A 19,391-nucleotide genomic window follows, 5' to 3' on the forward strand; every position below is an offset into this window, starting at 1 on the left:
CTCAACCAGTGCTGAACCGAGCTCACTGCAAACCCCAAGCTGCTCAACCAGCGCTGAACCAAGCTCACTGCAAACCCCAAGCTGCTCAACCAGCGCTGAACCGAGCTCACTGCAAACCCCAAGCTGCTCAACCAGCGCTGAACTGAGCTCACTGCAAACCCCAAGCTGCTCAACCAGCGCTGAACCGAGCTCACTGCAAACCCCAAGCTGCTCAACCAGCGCTGAACCGAGCTCACTGCAAACCCCAAGCTGCTCAACCAGCGCTGAACCGAGCTCACTGCAAACCCCAAGCTGCTCAACCAGCGCTGAACCGAGCTCACTGCAAACCCCAAGCTGCTCAACCAGCGCTGAACCGAGCTCACTGCAAACCCCAAGCTGCTCAACCAGCGCTGAACCGAGCTCACTGCAAACCCCAAGCTGCTCAACCAGCGCTGAACCGAGCTCACTGCAAACCCCAAGCTGCTCAACCAGCGCTGAACCGAGCTCACTGCAAACCCCAAGCTGCTCAACCAGCGCTGAACCGAGCTCACTGCAAACCCCAAGCTGCTCAACCAGCGCTGAACCGAGCTCACTGCAAACCCCAAGCTGCTCAACCAGCGCTGAACCGAGCTCACTGCAAACCCCAAGCTGCTCAACCATCGCTGAACCGAGCTCACTGCAAACCCCAAGCTGCTCAACCAGTGCTGAACCGAGCTCACTGCAAACCCCAAGCTGCTCAACCATCGCGCTGCTCTTGTGGCCGAGTGCCCCCAGGATTACGTCCACGAGTTCCTGTGCTCTCCTGAGGTAACAATACATTACCCTTAATATATATATTAAGGTGTTCTTCCATTTATGCTGTTTGTTTCTTATGTTAATGGAAAGTGTGTTCTCTGCTTATTGTAACTTGTACCAGCACAGATGTTGTAGGGGAGAGCAAAACAGCAAACAAATCTTGGGGATTTCAGCTTGAGGAGACTGAATTTTACAATGTATGCTTTTTGGCCTGTGTTACAGCTATCCCATCCCAGAGGGTGTTACAAACCCTTCTCTGGTCCGAGCGCAGGCCTGGATGGGGGTCTGTGCCTGTGTCCGAGATCTGTGTCTCATTCACCTTCTCAGTTTAGCTTCCATCTCATTTCAAGGCCGTAGCAAAATGGCTTTTGTTGCTCCTTCCATTTCGCATTCATTCATCATTTTCACAGATAACTCTGCAGAGTTGGGTCGTGTTATGCAGCTCAGCCACACGGAAAGCTGCCAATGCTAAAACCCAGTTTTTCCTCAGAGCCCGAATCAGGAGCTGTTTCTGTCACGCTTCAGGAAAGTGAAAAGTAGCACTGGCTCAAAACCCGTGGGTTGAAGTTTTCCCATCCCACATATGTCCCTGAGACTTCAGAAAGTTTTCTTGCTCATATTGGATTGAAAGCATCAGCTTTTGAAGATTTCTTTGGAAAAACAACCCAAAACCATGTGTTTGATGCAGAACCAATGACACATATTTTGAAGTCACAGAAACATGTTTCTGAAAAGGGTGACTCTCTCGGTTTAGCGCTGGCCAGCCTGGCTGGGAGGTTTGTGTGGCACTGGGAGCAAACGGCGAAGGTCTGGCCTGGATTTGGCCCTTTTGTTTCTCTACCGTGTCCTGGAGCTCAGCAGGACCGGCGGGGGGGTCAGCGATGCGCAAGGGCTGGACCCCAGAGTGCATCACGACCCTGATGTCTATTGATGTCTATCGATGTCTATCAATGTCTATCGATGTCTATCGATGTCTATCGATGTCTATTGACTTTTATTGATCTATCCCTCTCTGCTGTCCTCACTGGTCAGCAGGTCCGAGTCACGTGAACTCCTGCTGAGACACAGTGGTTGTGATTGAAACCATTTGTGACCCCTAGACAGGGCAGTTCGGGGGATTTTCTTTCAGCTGATGAGTTTGTTTGTTCCAGCTGCCTGTCCGTCTACCAGACAATCCCAACTGGGTCCATCTCTGCTCCCACGCACGAGCTGCAGGACAGCACGTCCCCGGAGAGGGGCTTGGGCACATGCAGAGCGGCACCGTCACCACCTGCGTGTGGCATTTCCAGCTCCCCGTCCTGCTGGTGTGAGGACACACATGGTGTTTTCCCAATTTCCGGAGGAGTGCGTCTCTATCCAGCCTCTGCGTAAGTAGGAGTTTATCTAAACAGGTCTCCGAGGTGATTTGTCAGGGTGATGCTTTGGAGACCTGCAATAATTTTACCTCTGTCTTCTCAGAGCTGACACTAAATCTATGGAAATCAATCATGTCAGAAAGCCCATTATTTCTTAATTGCAGGACGCGTGAGTGCAGACCGTCCCCAGCAGGTTGTGGTATCGTGCAGCTGGAGGGAAGTCATCTTTCCAACGGCAGAGCGAGGGCAAAACGGGGCCGGGGTTGGTGACCGTGGGATGGTGCTGGTGTCACCGTCACCCCGCTGGCGGCGTTCCCGGGACAGGGAGCTGTGGGTGAGCCCAGGCTGGGTTGCAGGGTCTGGGCTGGGCTCCGGGGTCCGGGCTGGGCTGCGGGGTCTGGGCTGGGCTGTCGTGTTTTGCTGCCTCAGCAGAGCTCCTGGGCTGCCCGGGAGCTCGGAGGCAAAGGCACTTTGCTGCTTCAGGAGAGGCGGAGGCAGCCAAGGAGTCCTGGTGACAAACAGCGGGTGGTCAGTGTTGTCACGAGCTTCCAAGAAGCCCAACTTCTCCCTGTGCCGCCCCTGGGGCCCCAACTCCGCACTCACAGCCGAGGTGTCGCTGCAGGACAGGGTGTCCCATCCCAGGGTGGCAGCGCCCGCGCCTGCTGCCCAAAACAGGAGGTTTCTTACTCTACCCCGGTAACTCGGTTCTGCCAGAGCACCGGCTCTGATCTGCTCCGGCCCTGCTCTACCCGCGGGCGCTAGAGCCGCCGGGGTCACCCGTTCCCATGGGCACAGCTGTGACAGCACAGCGTGGGGACACGGTGCTCTGCGAGATCCTGGGGAGCAAAGCCAGGAAATGTAGGGGAAAAAAAGACATTTACATTTCTTACTCAGAGGAGTAAAATAAACATGGGACCGTTTCCCAGGAGAAGAGCTTGTTATGGCGTAGATGTAAAACTGCAGAGGGTCACACGTATGATATTTGCAGAAACATGTCACTCAGGCTCTGTGACAAGCTCGGCGTCTGTGCTGCGCCTTTCTGTGCAGGCTGCACGGAGCACACCACACTAGTTTGTCCCAAATTGGCAAAGTGCTTCACCTTTTTCTGACATTTTATGGTCAAGAAAGATCAAAACAGGGGGAAACAGCTTTCAGTCGCTGGATTATTTTTTTTGCTGATATTTCAACCCCAGATATAACACATTTGAGTTTGCCGAAAAAGCCATTTATGATGTTTCTACCGAAAAATTTAAGCCAGCTTTAGTGAGCAGGAGCGGTTAACGGTTTCTTTAAGGTGTCCGTGTTGCCAAGGCAACACACGGTGGATGGGATGGAGATCTGGTCTATATGTTGCAGGGTGAGCTCCTGCGCCGGAGGACTCTGCGCTCAGACGCCCCTTCCCGGAGTCTTAATTGTATTTAGTTGCAGCTACAGTGCTTAAGTACAGTTATTTAATAAAGGTAATTATGAGAATAATAAATTGGGGAAGGTTAAATTTGATGAACTGTGGGATGTTCGCCGCTTTTGGTATCAAGCTGCCGAGCGTGTTGCAGACGCTGGGTGAGAAGCGGAGGATTCGGTGCGTTCTGACACGAAGCACATTGCTCTCTCTTCGCAGCAGTTATTTGGTTAGCGCTGTGCGACTCGGTTCAGCGCTGGGTCGCAGGCAGTCGCTCCAGCGCCGGGTCGCAGGCAGTCGCTCCAGCGCTGGGTCGCAGGCAGTCGCTCCAGCGCTGGGTCGCAGGCAGTCGCTCCAGCGCTGGGCCGCAGGCAGTCGCTCCAGCGCTGGGTCGCAGGCAGTCGCTCCAGCGCTGGGTCAGACAGCGCACGCTGGGGGTCGGGCAGGTCGCTCAGCTCCCACCCAGTGTTGTCCCTGTGTCACCTTCTTCCCCAGGGAACGGATCGGACCCATACAGGGGAGATCTTGTGCATGTGGCCAACAAAAAAAGGCAACAAATCTATGAGTAGGATTAGCTCTTTAAGCTTGTATTTTAAAAGGTGGGATAATAATTCTGACTTTAGAGGGATGTTGTAAATTGTAATTAATTTCTATTGCCAAGGCATTTTTGCATCTTCAGGGGGCTTTTCTTTAAAATCGTGTGTCCTTACTTCTGTTGCATAAGCAATGCAGAGAATAGTACCAAAAGTTATTTATGAGTAGTTATTCATATAAAAAGTGTAAATTCATTTTCACCTTTGCACTATTTTTGTTTGTTTCCTTCAAACCTTGGGGCCGATGTTATTGGTTATAAAAGCTAAAGCTGATTTCCTTTGTGTCACTGTGTTATCAGCTGCGTGTCCCTGAGCGCCGGCCGGGCGCCGTGGCGGGGGGGCTCAGAGAGCAGCCTCCAGAGGGTGAGCGGCGCTCTGCTGGGACGGGAACTCGCAGCGGGACCGTGGGCTCGGTGACGCCCCTGTCCCCGTCACTGCCCGGGAACCCAGGAGGCCTCGCGCTGTTAACACACAGCGAGGTGTTTTGTGGTCATTGGGCAGGCAGGAAAGTTCAACATGCAGCCTGGATGAAAGAGCACGAGAAATTAGTGTACTGGATGTGTTTCCTTTCTCTCATATCCATTGAAGAATGATTCTTCATCAAATTGTAGCCCAAACTGCTCAGCAATGAAGAGGAGCAAGGGGAAAGAAAGTCAAGAATTTCAACCACCAAAAAACCCCAAGTGTTTAATATTTCAGAGAAAGAAAAAAATGAAGGTGGGAGAAAATACATCAAAGCATCTTCGTTGTTTTTCTTTTTTGTCTTCTGATTCGGGTTGCTCTTGTACCTTGAAACAGAAGTGTTTGGCCGGTCTTGCGGCCGCGGTGCTGTTTCCCGACGCTGTTTGCTGTGCTGGTGCGGTGAGAATCCAGCTCAGCTGAACGTGCGGCCGCGCGAGCTCCTGCTCTCCAGCTCCACCTCTGCCGTGAACAAACCGCGAACCGCCCGGAAAGGCTCTTCGTCGAGATGGGTTCTATTCAATCCTCACCGCAATTTCTTGTTGGAAAGAAACAGAACACCGTTTTAAATAATTCCTGGAGAGAAGCAGCATTGCAGTGAACTGCGAAGGACCCACTTTTTGGGAAGCAATCCAGGCTGTCAGATAAAAGCACAGCGAACACCGTGAGCTCCGATGCGCAGAGCTCAGAAACGGTGGAGGCTGAGATAAATCTTGTGAAAAGATTGTGGCAGGTGTCTTCATCCTGCTCCACCTCAAACAGCCGTAAGTTATTGATGACGCTCTTTGCTGTGTGTTTATTTTATATAATGAAAACGCACCACTGAAGTCCAAATGAGATGAAGCAGAACGGCTCAGGTAATTTGCAGACCAGCTCTGAGGAGAACCGGCCTCTGCCAGGGGGACACGGGTTCGTGTGAAGGTGCAGGGGAAAACTGCTGTCATCTCTGTAACTCCGTAGGCAGACAGGGGGGTGTATTTGCAGTGCATTATCTTTCTTTAAACATATATATATATATATATGTATATGTAGACGTTTTAACACCAATCGAATGAAAAAACCTGTAGTTGAGTAGAAGTAAATAGTATATTTTTACTTGGTAATATTTTCCTCAAAAACCAAGCAGAGGTTGCCATAGGGTTTCCTTAGCTGACTGCTCGTACCAGCGAGACGTACAAGTGAAAATGATCGTCATCGGGAGTCACTGGAGACGCAGCTTTGGACTCCATGGCCTGGAAGAGCTGGGTCTGCGGCAGCTTCGCCCAGCAGTGCCGTGGACGGGTCTGAGTGCTGGTGGGATGGAGCGAGGAACAGGAATGAGGCACCTGGACCCCCTTGGCCACCCTGGGCTGGGGTCCCGTTTCGGGTGTTTTTGCTCTGAGTGCAGCAGAAGGTCCTGAGCACAATGGGGAGCACAGTTCTCCTGGAGGGGAATTTCTCTTTGCAGGTCACTCTTCTGGATCGTTTGAAATGGCTCACCATGGTAATACTAATGCAATACGTACCTCAAATGTACCTTTGAGTGAGTAATTGGCTTTTGATCAATGTATTTAACTAGTTTAGTAGCAAAGCTGAAAGCTGGACATATTGTGGCCTTTTTGGAGGACAGTGATGCCTTTTTGGGTCTCCTCAATGAAACTGGATCTGTTGTTCTAAGTCCTACTGCCAATGTCAATGTAACCAAGTGTGCTTTGACAGGGAACATTGTCTCATCTCATATATTAACGTGTGCTGGAAGATGACAGAATACAGCGTTCTCCAAATCCGGCAATCGATAACAGTTCAGGCGACGCAGCAGTTCTGTACCCAGCGAGATCAGGATCACTTCACCCGGTCGCCTTTCCGAAAGACACAGATGGGGACGTAAGACAGCACAACTCCTTCAAGAGATGCAGCTATCACTGAATGTGGTACAGCTATCAACCCCGATTCTTTATGTCCCTTCCTACCCTGCCCGAGTGCAAGCAGCGCCAACGTTATCACGCTCACCTTGAAGAACAGCGGTGATCCCTCCCTGCGTGGAGGAAACTGTTACAGCTTCCACACCTTATGTCTGCACCCTTGCATTGGGCAGCCCTCGATAGAGGCTCTGCAGGAATTTGTCTGCTTGTTTGCTGAACACATTCGCACTTGGTGGTTTTTTTCAAAGCATTCTATGGCAGTGAGCTCCAAAATATAATTACGTGCACTCCCTTTTGTTTGTTTTAGAACTGCTGCTAGATAATTAGATTTTATGTTCCTTATTCTTGTATTACATGAATGATTAGTTTTGCCCTATTCACCCTTAATCTGCCATTCATAATTTTACAAACTTCATTGTAACCTCTCCCACACTACGTATAAAATGATTATATACAGCTCACATTTCTTTAGCACTTGATAAGCCATCAAATGTTAAAACAAGAAAAACATCCCCATAAAATATAGCATCAAAAAAACCACAGTTAAAAAATGGCTGGAGATTTGCACCGACTCCAGCTATTTTGGCCAACCAGAGATCAGCCTCCGGGCAGATCTACACCTGCAATTACAGAAATAGATCTCCCTGCGTGCAGGCTGTTCGCTAAAGTAACCAACCCTTGCTGTTCCGCAGCGGCCGGCCCGCTGTCCTGGCTGGGGCTGCCGCCGGGCATGGCACCGGCGCCGGGGAAGAGATGAGCAGCACAAACCGTGATTTATATGAAATCACCAATTGGACTCGATCTCTGGAGAGAGAAGTAAGGATTAGAGAGAAGAGAAGGACAAATCTTTCTGTTTGTTCTTGGTAGCTGGAAGACTTCTGTTGTTTAAATCTCCCGTATGGCTGTGCCAGGCAGAGGGCAGCGAGGTTCTCCTGCACTTCGTTTGCAAGTGTATAGAAGGGTGACCTTTCAAGTTGCTTAATGAATATAGCAAATACCTAAATCTCAGTAGTTTCTGGTAGAGCATGGGTTCTGGTCCGCGTTCCCTCACCCGCAGCAGGTTTGCCAGCCCGCTGGTGGCAGCGTGGGGTGACAGGATGGGCTGTGTGTGGCTGGGCACGGCCAGGCCACGGCTGTGGGACCTGCTGATCACTGCAGAATGGGACCGACACAAAGAGCTCTCTGCGGGACCTGCTGATCCCTGCGGAACGGGACCGACACAAAGAGCTCTCTGCGGGACCTGCTGATCCCTGCGGAACGGGACCGACACAAAGAGCTCTCTGCGGGACCTGCTGATCCCTGCGGGACCTGCTGATCCCTGCGGAACGGGACCGACACAAAGAGCTCTCTGCGGGACCTGCTGATCCCTGTGGGACCTGCTGATCCCTGCGGAACGGGACCGACACAAAGCGCTCCCTGCGGGACCTGCTGATCCCTGCGGAACGGGACCGACACAAAGAGCTCTCTGCGGGACCTGCTGATCCCTGCGGGACCTGCTGATCCCTGCGGAACGGGACCGACACAAAGAGCTCTCTGCGGGACCTGCTGATCCCTGCGGAACGGGACCGACACAAAGCGCTCCCTGCGGGACCTGCTGATCCCTGCGGGACCTGCTGATCCCTGCGGAACGGGACCGACACAAAGCGCTCCCTGCGGGACCTGCTGATCCCTGCGGAACGGGACCGACACAAAGCGCTCCCTGCGGGACCTGCTGATCCCTGCAGGACCTGCTGATCCCTGCGGGACGGGACCGACACAAAGCGCTCTCTGCGGGACCTGCTGATCCCTGCGGAACGGGACCGACACAAAGCGCTCCCTGCGGGACCTGCTGATCCCTGCGGAACGGGACCTACACAAAGCGCTCTCTGCGGGACCTGCTGATCTCTGTGGAACAGGACCGACACAAAGCGCTCTCTGAAAATGAGGGCTGCGGAAAGCAGAGTGTGCCTTTGTCTGGTCAGACTGTGATTTGGGAAGGTGGGAAATTGCTCAGCCACCTGCAGGAGGCTTTTAGCTTTCTTTTTATTCCCTATTCTGCAGTGCAAACCCCGAGACTTATCAAAGACTTGGGAAGGGGGAGGAGGAGAGGCCACATCGCAGAGGGTTTATTGCCTGGCAGGGGGGTGCTGAGGGCCTGTGTCCGTGTCCCTGGTGCCAGCTGGGCTCAGCAGCCCCATCGCTCCATTTCTCTGAGCGTCTCCCCGGTTTTGATCAATACTTTCATCTAGCGGCTGAGAAAAAGTTTCCAGTTGAAAACGTAGTTGAAGCAGCTTTGTTCTCTAAGTGTTTCCACTATAATGAATCAGCCTTTTGAGGGAGGAATAAATTATATTACAATTTCTTTACTGGAGCTATTGTTCAGTTCTTTAGAGCGGAGTCTTGTTTGTGTCCAGCCAGCACCTGGAACCTGCTGCAGGCAAGTTAATAAACCAACACAAGTTATGTACATGGCACGCATCTGTGTTTTTCCTTTGTTTTCTATTGAAATATCCATGATATTGTAAGCTCCATCCTGCTACACACAGTAGGAAATAGTTGAATAGCATTCCCATTGGAAGTTAGTGGTTTTTAAGTGCAATGGAAATAACCAGTATACACTCAAATTGCCCAAGTTCAGAGCATTTTGGCCCATCTGCCAAGCAAGGCGAGCTGGTTGCTGCTTAATTACAGATGGGGAGGGAAACAGCTGCTTCTGCCCACTGGAGATCTGCCAGTCCTGGTGTTCGAGTGGTGCAGTCGGACCCGCTGCTGGGACACGGGCAGATGGATCGCACCAGCTGGGTTTGTTGTGCAGGTCAGAATCGTCCGCAAAAGTGGAAAAGTAGTTAAAGTATAAACTAAGAAAACTCGAGCAAAGAAGATACCTGTTATTGCTGTTCTTTCCTGGTGTCGCTGCAGGTCTGCGGGAGCAGCCGAGGAGCACCCCGTGCCCAACGCTGCTCCGGGGTCTCCTGCCGCCGCAGCCGGTGATGTCCCGCTCGCTGCCTTCTGAGCAGGACACCTGCTTACCGGCCATGGGACTTTAACGAGGATTTGCCCTGGGAAATTGGGGCTCCCATTGAAGGGAACTGCGGTGCCGCTGCAGCTCTGAGCGCAGGTTTGGGGACAAGTGGTGCGCGGTGAAGCTCCATGTTTGCAGTACAGCTTTACACAACGTGCAGCTGCCGCCAGGGACTCACCCACCACGCTGCACGCTCACCACCTACTGTAACGGCCTTTTAGAGAGGCCACACGCGGCATTAATAAAATATATTAGACATCAAACATACTTTGATCAACCCTTTCTCCCCCACACAGAGCTGGTTTTAGTACTATCATGTTATGGATATGTTAAATGCACGCAAGCACACCGTCAAACACACACTAAATGCAGACGGTTTTCTGTATCTTGGAGTAAATACAGTTTGACAGAAAAAGAGAGATTTGTTGTAGGGTCTAGGTAATCCTAGCCCGGAATTACAGCTTTGTATAAACCACGAAATGCAGAAATGCACTAATTCAGAGTGGCAGTCCTGGTCACCCCCTGAGCTCCGGCTGTAAGAACATCGACAGACTGCTGAAGAGCTGCAGCTTCACAGGAGAAAGCGGTTGAACCTCCCTGGTCCCCCGAGTACAGCTCTAGTTACCAACCCGAGCATCAAACCTCAAACAAAAACATCTGGTTCTTCTGAAGGGAAGAAGTCCAACGTGGTAGAAGAGTGAAAGCTTTTATCTTTTTTTTTTTTTTTTTAAATAAAGTAGCCTATTTGTTCATTGATTTATCAAGCTTATCCCAACCACCTTCCAGCCAGGATTCGCAATCCTCTCTTTCTGTTTCTCTACATGCTACAGCACACAGGCATGGCTTTCAGAGCGGAAATCAATACATCTGCAGGCCGCCTCCGGTGCTGGTGCAGTCCATGGCGTCTGTGATGTGGAACGCCTCGCCATCGCCGTGGCAGTGCCCACGCAGCTCTCTAGCGGGCAGCACGCCCTGCAGGGACATCCCCGGCCCCGGGACACGGACACCGCTGTGGGACGCCCGGCTCTGGGGGCTGGCAGGACAGCGGCCGCGGTTTCATTTCGGCACCGCTCCGAGGGCGACCCTCGGCTGCGACCGCCCCGGCTGTTCCTACCAGAGGTCACCGCTCTGGGCTTTGCGGGGATTCCGTGCAGCCCCTGAGGTGGGAGCCAGGGGTGACTGAACTGCTGCCAAAGCCCGGGTTCTCGCATGGCAGGAGCGGCTGGCACTGCGGGCGGGCAGCACCGGGCGGGTGGGCAGCACCAGGTGGGCAGTACCAGGTGGGCAGCACCAGGTGGCGGACAGCACCAGGTGGCGGACAGCACCAGGTGGCGGACAGCACCGAACCTGTGGGCAGCACTGGGCGGGCGGACAGCACCGGGCAGCAGGCAGCACTGAACCTGCAGGCAGCACTGAACCTGCAGGCAGCACCAGGCAGCAGGCAGCACCGGGCGGGCAGGCAGCACTGAACCTGCAGGCAGCATCGGGCGGGCAGACAGCACCGAACCTGTGGGCAGCACTGGGTGGGTGGGCAGCACTGAACCTGCAGGCAGCACCGGGTGGGTAGCACTGGGCGGATGGGCAGCACCGGGCGGCGGGCAGCACCGAACCTGTGGGCAGCACGGGGCGGATGGGCAGCACTGGGCGGGCAGCACTGGGCGGGCAGGCAGCCCCGAGCCTGCAGCCTGTCCAGGCCCCGAGCACCCCCAGCTCCGCTGAGACACCGAATCCACGCAATGTGGTCAGAGGAACAGTACCGGTTTCAGCGTGACATTATCTGCTGGCAATCCACGGCTCGGGCTCTCTCCAAACAGGAACAGAAGGAGAACTGTCGCGTTAACATTTTAGCTGACTCCAACCTCCCCCTTTTTTCTCTTTCTTTCCAAGGTTGTGTGTAAAATCCGCCTCTTCGTCCCTGCGCTGCCAGCTGAAACTGCTGCACGACACCTCGCGCAGCGTGTGGAACCCCTGCTGCTCAGGGCAGGCTCCGTCAGCACGTGTCAGCGTGCAGCCCGTGACGGGGTGACTCAGGATGGTCGCTGTGGGCTTCAGAGGGGGCGTCTGGATCCTACGATGCTGTGCCAAACCTAAATTGTTATTTTGAAAGATTTGTATCTCTGCAAAGTGGGCCTATGCTGGCCAAACGCCAGCAGCCATATTTCAACCCTCTCCTTTTGTGATGATAGATGCGATCAGAGATTGAGATGTGACTTTTTCTGTGCAAACGGGTAACTTTATTAGTGGATACTGGAGGAAAGATTTCCACATGGGCAAATTTCTGCAGCTACAGAGAGCAGCGAGCAGGATTTTCTGTTACACTGTTCTAGATGGCTTCTGTGCAGAAGGTGTGATGCCCGTGTCCTCTGTCCTCAAAGGCACCAGGGAAGGGGCTTTCTGAGCCCGGGTCCCCGCGGTGCCGCACGCTGGGCTGGCCGCCCGGTGTCGCACAGACCAGGACAGGGTTTCTCTGGTGCTGGCGCCAGCCCCCGTGTCCGTATTGTCCCTTCCAACAAGTGATTCTCCAGGGATCATTTTTTTCTCTATTACAAAGCTCTTTTGCTGGTTTTTGCTGTTCTTTTTCTCCTTTCTTGGCTGAACTCCCTGGCCATCGATGGCCACCTGGCGAACACCCGAATGCTGTGGTGTCTCTAATCTCTTGCGTCACTTGGGAGATAGAGGAGATGGCTCTCAGCGCATCTCCAGAGGCCAGTAAGGCCTCATGGGGAGCCAAGGTGGGAGGATATGACAGACAAGCTCAAAACCACTCTGTTTCCAAGCAATGAAGATATTCTTAGGCTCACTCGTATTGCCAATTAAAGAAGGGAAAACAGGAGCTGTCCTTCGGACTAGCAACCAGCCACTCTGGTGAAAAGAAGGGCGAGCAGCTTGCAGCGGAGGATGAGGAGTGTGGGACCCTGGCCCCAGGGGCTCCGGGGGTGCAGCCCCCGCGCTGCTCCTGCAGCACCTCACAATGACACGGAGCAGAGGCTTCAGGTTTCGTGGTTTGTGGGACACACGTGCTCCGCGGCCTGTGACCGACCTGGTGTCACGTACGTGTGACATTGCATCAGCCCTGCCCTGTGTCCAGCGGCTTTTCTCCATCATTCCCCGGTGCTGGAGCAAACGGTGCTTCCCTCTGACACAGATGGCAGACACCGAGGGAACACGGAGCTTTGTTTTTCAACTTCTGCTTGCAGTGTTTCTCCGGAGTTGGGGAAAATATATGGCTTTGTTTTTATTCTGTGAAGCTTTTAAGCAATTCAGCACCGTAGTTCAGTACCTACGCTGCAGCTTCTGGAGTCTGGAGCCCTGCGAGTATGATTAATGAGAGATCTTAATGATGAGCTATACCAGCCTGCTTGGTTTTCAAGCTTTATTGCAAAATTATGTAAACAATTACGTAACCAGCGAAATGAAATAATGGCCTTTTGCAGCTGTATCTTGCTGTATCAGATGTGCAGAGCTTTCTTTCCTGCTGAGGTTCACTCGCTTGTTGTGGACACTTGCTAAGTCAGGCTTTCCAAAGCCTTGGTGTCCTGGAGAGGGAGGGACCTACAGGCAGAAACCAAACCCCGCTGGCTCACCTGAGGATGCTCTGGGAGACCTTGTAGGGCTCATTTTGCCTTTGTGTGTTTTGGGGTTTTGTTTGTTTGTTGTGTGCATTTTGTTTTGTTTCGTGTGTGTGTGTGTTGGGGGGGGTGTTTTGTTTTGGTTTTTTTCCAGGTGACCAACAATGGTGGAAATACTAGATAATTCCTATACATTGAAATACTGGCTTGCTAAAGGTTTGGCTTTTGCAGCCTGCAATGTACCAATGATTAAAATGGTAATAATAGCTCATGAAGTTTGAGGCTCACTCGAGTTACGCCTCATTCTCTTTTGATCGCACAAGCAATTGCACGTGGACAGCTTAGCCAGCAGAGGTGTACTGCCCAGCGAGAGCACCGCCCGCGCCAGGTTCCGTTCTCCAGCGGCTCCAGTACCCGCTTTGGTCAGCGTGTTGCACCTTCCTCGGCTCCTGTGACTGCAGGAAACAGGAGCAGTGAGCACTGGACACCGGCGCAGGGCGGGACGCTGCGCCCCGGCCAGCGCAGCCGCGTTGTGTCCTTTGCCGGCTGCGTTTGCAAACATCCCCACGGCTTCAGTTTGTTTCTGCTTTTAAAAGCTGTGTTTCACACAAGTGTTTTGGGAGTAGTTTTACTTTGTACTATGAGCTGGATTTGTATATGAATGCTGGAATTTGTGCATATATAAGGGTGTCTCTAAACTATCTGTTATGAAGCGTGCCATAAAAACAGGAAATCAGGAATACTTTGGGCTGGATGTACCATGGACACAGCTCCTCTGGCTGCAGCTGTGCCAAGCTGAGCCCCCCACCCGTTCCCAGCTGCTGGTCATCAGCTCCGCCTGCCCGCACAGCTGCCTGGGGTCTCTCTAATCTTCATCCAGAATGACCCTGTTAACCCAGGAGCGACCCTTTAAATAGTTGGAAGCAAGGGAGTTGTCTCTGTTTGCTCCCCGGGCTGTGGCCAATGCCTGAGTGGCTCTGGGGTGGCTCTGGGAAGACCCTGTGCGGGAGGCGAGCAGGTAGGACTGCGCTGAGGCTGGAATCCCCGGCTCCTGGGACCGCAACCAGAACAGAGAGCTTATCTGTGTGCTGCGTGGTGCTTGTGCATCCAAAACAGCCAGAGGGAAACACTGGAGAGCTGATGACAAACTCTTTAGCAACCTGTAATGAAAGCACATGTGGACAGCCAAGGTGAACCTGTAAGAAGTACTTATGAAAAGTGAGAAGTTAATTCAGTGTGTGATGTTGGAAGATATAACTGGTCCAGTTCAACAATCCATAAATCTTGTTTTGGAGGTCATTTGTATGTTGTGGGAGATGACTGAGCAAGATCTAAGTAGGAGCTGTGGTTAATTAACCCAAAGCTGTTGCAGTGTCTGTGCTGCTGCCGGTGAGGGTGAGTGTGGCCCCATGTTCAGCTGGGGGTGCAGCGGGTCCCTGTGTGCGTGGTTGTGCAGTGGGTGCATCCCGGGGAGGTGCTGAGTGTGATGCTGTCAGTGGTGACGCTGTCAGTGGCTACAGCCTCCCAGCAGACCTGCCCGCGCTTCTCTGTGGTTCCATGCTTGGCTCGGGCTCTTTACACCGTGTTAGCAGCGCTGTGCCCTTTGGGGTGCTCAGGAGCGGTTCTGTCGTCCTGGGCAGAGGAACTGTGGCAGATGTTCTCATTTGCTGTTGTACCCACAGCCTTCACTAGTGTTCGGTTTGTTCCTCGGGGTCAGGAAGGCTCTGCTGCTGGCCTGCGTGTGCAGGGGTCGGTTAGGTTAGCGACCTGCTGGATCACAGCTTATCCAGCGTTTAGCAGCTGCCAGCGGTGTCAATGCTGTTGTCTGCACCAATTTGTGGAGAAAGGGGTTAAAATCGTGATGTTTCTTGCGTGCAGCTGCCTCTGTGTTGCAGCGTCTCCTGCAGCGCTGCTCGAGAACGCTGAGACGCTGCAGCATCGGCTCTCGAGCAGCACAGCAACCAGTTCCCTGCTCCCCTGAACCAACACGGGGGGATTCCCGACAGGCTCTCCGGCTCACACACTGCACCACCAGTAAGAACCGAGAATGGACGTGGAAAAGGTGAAAGGAACCGCTCTGGTCTTACGCCCATTAACCAGTTAGTGGTGTCATTCAGCTGACAGTGAACGTAGAGCCGGGTGTCCAGTGGAAATCCTTTTATGCAAGGGCTGTTCTTTTGTATTTATTTTGGAAAGCACCAGTTAATGTATGAATAATGGGCATATAATTATTTTAAAAGGAATCAAACAGTCCTGCCAGGAAGACTGGGATTCAGAACAGCCTTGAGATATTTTTCTCATGTTGTTCACGATATAAATGATACTCGAATTATTATTCATGCTGAAATAACATCTGAGGGGACCTTGGTAGTAAACAACACAAGGAAAAAATGGCTTTTTATGGTTGCATAAAGATACAAAGCGAAGGGGAGATGGTGAACCTGTTCTGCCACCTCTTCCCAAAACCCAGAGCTGTGTTTTGCTTTCCCCTTGTCCGGGGATGTTGGTTCTCCTGGAACAGCACAAGCGATGACAGAGCCGTGAGCTTCCCCGTGGAGCTTGGCCCAGCTGGGGTGTCGCGGTGGAACCGGCTCCAGCGCGAGGCTCTGCCGGCGCTCCCGGCACTGCCCGGGCTGTGTGCCCGGTGCCTCTCCCCAGGTACCGGCGCAGCCCTTTGCCAGGCACCCATGGGGCGCGGGCTGGGCGGTGCTGGAACCCACCCGCACAGCCCCTCTGCCGGCACAGCGAATGCGCACGAGGCTGTCCGGGGATGGTTTATCCTGCAGGGTGGTGATGTGGCCTTTGCTTGCCCCTGTACTTCCTCCTGAATTAGCAAAGGAAGCAAAGCTTTTGCAGCGAGGGTTGCTGGTTTGTTTGAGTATGACTGGGAAGTTACACCGACCGGCAAGCGCTCTGTACTTATGAGCTGTGTTGATGAGCACTACCCCTCCCATTCCTCCGTGTGAAAATAAGGGAGGCATGGAGATTAATCACAATTGAGCTCTGTTTGTTGAGAGCAAACACAGATCTGAGTAGCTTTGCATAAGTTGTTGAAGCAATAGTGGTTAACGAGGAATGTGTTTTACAGCAATTAATACAAACTGAACACGGATTGTGCTTCCGACTGGTCAGTAACTATCACAAAATATTGTTTGAAAGGTCATCATCATTATTAAGAACCTGGATTTTGCAGATAAGCAGTTGTTTGTTGTATCATCTTTACTCAGACTTCAATGCCCATGGCACCAGCTCGTTGTTGCTGCAGCAGAGATACAGTTGATCCTGTTTCCAGGCAGGTAAGGTGACTCCTTCCCGGGGTCTCCGACCACCTCCTGGATGTGCAGAGCTGTTGTTTGCTTTCAGCAATGGCCAGGTGAGAGATTACTGAGCCCTTACACAGGAGAAGCGGGAGCAGAGCAGATGAGGATGCTGGTGCTTATGCAGTGCACTAATAGGTACTTGATGGGAGCAAGGCTTAGGACAGTAGCATTTCTGCTGTGCAGAAAATTGACTATAGGTTTCTTGGGTACACTAAGCAGGCTTAGCCAAAAGCCACACTTGCCATTAATTCCAGCTCATAAAGCCCAGCATTGCGGGAGGCTGCGCTAGAGACAAATAGCGATGGAACAAAATGACTCTCAGAGCTTTCAAGAAAAGTAGCAGTGGCAAGAAAAGCAGAAAACAGTTGCGACTGCCAGGAAATTATAAAGCACCAACATCAAGATGCATTGCACAGAAGTCAGTTACTCGATAACTTTTTTGGCGCAGGCAGCAAGTGGGTAAATAGCTGGGGAAATGCCACCAACAACACTCGTGTGAGTAACGGCTGGCGGCTCAGCGAGCAGCGCGCTCTGCTTTTATTGAGATGCAGAGCGTTTGGGTTCTGTGGAAGGGCAGTTTGCTGTGTTTTGGAGGGGGGCGCTGGCGGTGTGGGGGTCCCTGCCCAAGGTAGAGGGGAAAAGGATCCCTGGGGTTTGGGGTGAAGGAGCCAAACCCGATATTGCCTTTGCGGCAGGTGTTCAAGTAACAGCTCTCAAGTCTACTTAATTTTCATCTTAATGGGTTCCCCAGTGTGCCTTCTTGACTGTCTGAGCTTGGGGTGGAAGGAAAAACAATGAGATCTGATAGAAAAAAACAACAAACCCACAACAAACAAAAAAACCCACAAACCCCACCACCAGAGCTCCTTACCAATCCTACCCATGATGTCTCGTTCGCTCACAGTTAACGTTTTTTCACCTTATTTCTCTAGAAATATGACTTCTATTTTGCCCCTGCTTTCACAAAGCCGATTTGCACTGGCTGCGTGTTGTGGGACCTCGGCAGCACGAGACCGGCATTGCCCGCCGAACAGAGCACCGTGCGCTTCCTCCTGTGCTTGTTTGCCTCCCAAATACCCCCAGACAGTGTCGCTGGCTGTGTACATGACAAAGCACCCGAAAGGTGTTGGTACACAAGTGCTGGGCTCTTCTGAAGGAGGAAAAACTGACAAATGCTTTACTCATATAAAGAAAAAGATAAGGATGAGTTTTGGAAACCAAATTGACAGTGGCAATACCTGTTCGCGTTTTTATCTTAAGATCAAGAATGTAAGGAGAGCTAGATAGGCTATCGCTACATCTGCATTGGTTTTGTTTAAAAAAACCACTGTATCTGACTTTCAAAGTGTCTCTTATCAGAGATGCAAAGGAATTGTGGTGGGGTTTTCAAAGGCATCTGAAAATGAGGTACCTTATTTCCTTTCACACAGGGTTCGCGAGAGTGAGGGCTTCGCACTTCAGTAGTGAATACTTTTGTCTCCCAGTCAAATGATAATACGTATTTCAGAGAATGGACGTTATTCTGCCATGCTGGGAAAACCCAACGCCCATCTGAGAAATGGTTCAGTGATGTTGTTGTTCAGGAAGCCTGTCCGGCACGGTGCTGCTCCCGGTTCTCCTGCGGGGTTCGGGACCGACTGTCATGTTTGCTGTGTGGATTTGGTGGTGTTGCCTGGATTTTCTACCTGCCAACACCGGCTGGAAACGTGATGTACGTGAACGTTTTGCTCAGCTTTGGTTGGCATGGAGCAGATGCTGCAGCAGCAGCTTTTCCCGGTGCCCGACTGCTCTGCTCCCAGACCAGAGACCCCTTGTCCCTGGTCCCCGGGACACGGCTGTGGGCGCACGGGCTGGGGCGGGTTTGTCCACGCTGCTTTGAGTCTGTCACAGACACACGTCCAGTGTGCAAACAGGGTCCTGAGGAGCTGCTGCAGCTCCATGGCCCATCTCCTGCGTTCCCAGCTCCGGCTCCATGCCTGCAATGCCCAGGACGGTTGGAGGGGCTGCGGAATGGCAGGAACATCGCTCAATGCATCAACATTACAAGAGCAAATTATGATAAATTATCTATTGTGCACCCGCTGGGAAGGTTGTGCAATGATCATTAGCCCTCCGAAAGTCTTCTGCTTCCTGTGGTGGTCTAATGATCACACTCAGCTCCCTGATAAATCACAGGCTCAGCAACAGGATGGTCCTGTCGTGGGTATTGTGATTATTTCATTAAAACCTGCAAAAACAATGGGTATCGTTTGAATCCTGAAGAGCTGCCAAGAAGTGCTCTTGGGCGTTAATCACAGCGGCAGCGGGCAGGGCTTCTCAGGGTGTTGTTCTTTTCTTCTGGATGGTCAGTCCTGTGCTAATTACCCCAGTTCAGATTTGCCTCCCCTGTTTCTCTCTGCTCAGCTTCCCCACATCAGGATCATTTCTTTCTCACCAGGTTACTCTCTGTGCCCGCTAAGAGCAAGCACCATGTTTCTACATCTGTAATCTACGGGCTCTGTCTTCCGATTTGCCTCCTACCGCCATCCATCACTGCAGGTTCTGTTTCTAGGGGTCATAGACGGTGCCAGCTGCCTCCGGCTCCCCCCTCAGCCCCCATTCCCTGTCTCCCCAGCACTCGTCACCGTCCCTGCCCGGGGTCCCGGCAGCTCTTCTGTGTTTGTGACATGGAAGTCACTGCTGTGAGCAGAGAAACAGCCACGTATCAATAGTCACGTTCTTAGAAGCAGACAATTACCTTGGAGGCTGCTGGTTTTAGTAAGATAGCCTCAAATTAACCAGGAGCTGCTTCATTAAAGAAAAGCCCTGAAAATAAAGTAGTTTTGATTTTTAGATGAAGCATTCAAAATAACTTGAAATTGTTTCAATTTGGAATTAATTTTCTTGTAATTTTGTAAGTTTCCAGATTCACAGAGGGGTCAAAGTGCAATTGATCTCCTCAAAACCAAACATTTTGGCATTCTGAAAGCTTCAACAGTTTACTTTTTGCGTATGTTCAAAGCAATCCCTCTGTCTGTAAG

At 52.0% G+C, this 19,391-nt stretch overlaps 1 long non-coding RNA gene across 1 annotated transcript; it reads left to right on the forward strand.

Moving 5' to 3' along the window:
• The first annotated feature begins 485 nt into the window (after positions 1-485).
• Positions 486-7,751, forward strand: LOC139829108 (uncharacterized). Its single transcript, XR_011741372.1, has 3 exons — positions 486-786; positions 1,926-2,141; positions 2,294-7,751. It is a non-coding gene; the product is annotated as an uncharacterized lncRNA (long non-coding RNA).
• The last annotated feature ends 11,640 nt before the right edge of the window (positions 7,752-19,391 follow it).

This window comes from Patagioenas fasciata, chromosome 14, assembly GCF_037038585.1.
Source record: "Patagioenas fasciata isolate bPatFas1 chromosome 14, bPatFas1.hap1, whole genome shotgun sequence".
NCBI classification, from domain to species: Eukaryota; Metazoa; Chordata; class Aves; order Columbiformes; family Columbidae; genus Patagioenas; species Patagioenas fasciata.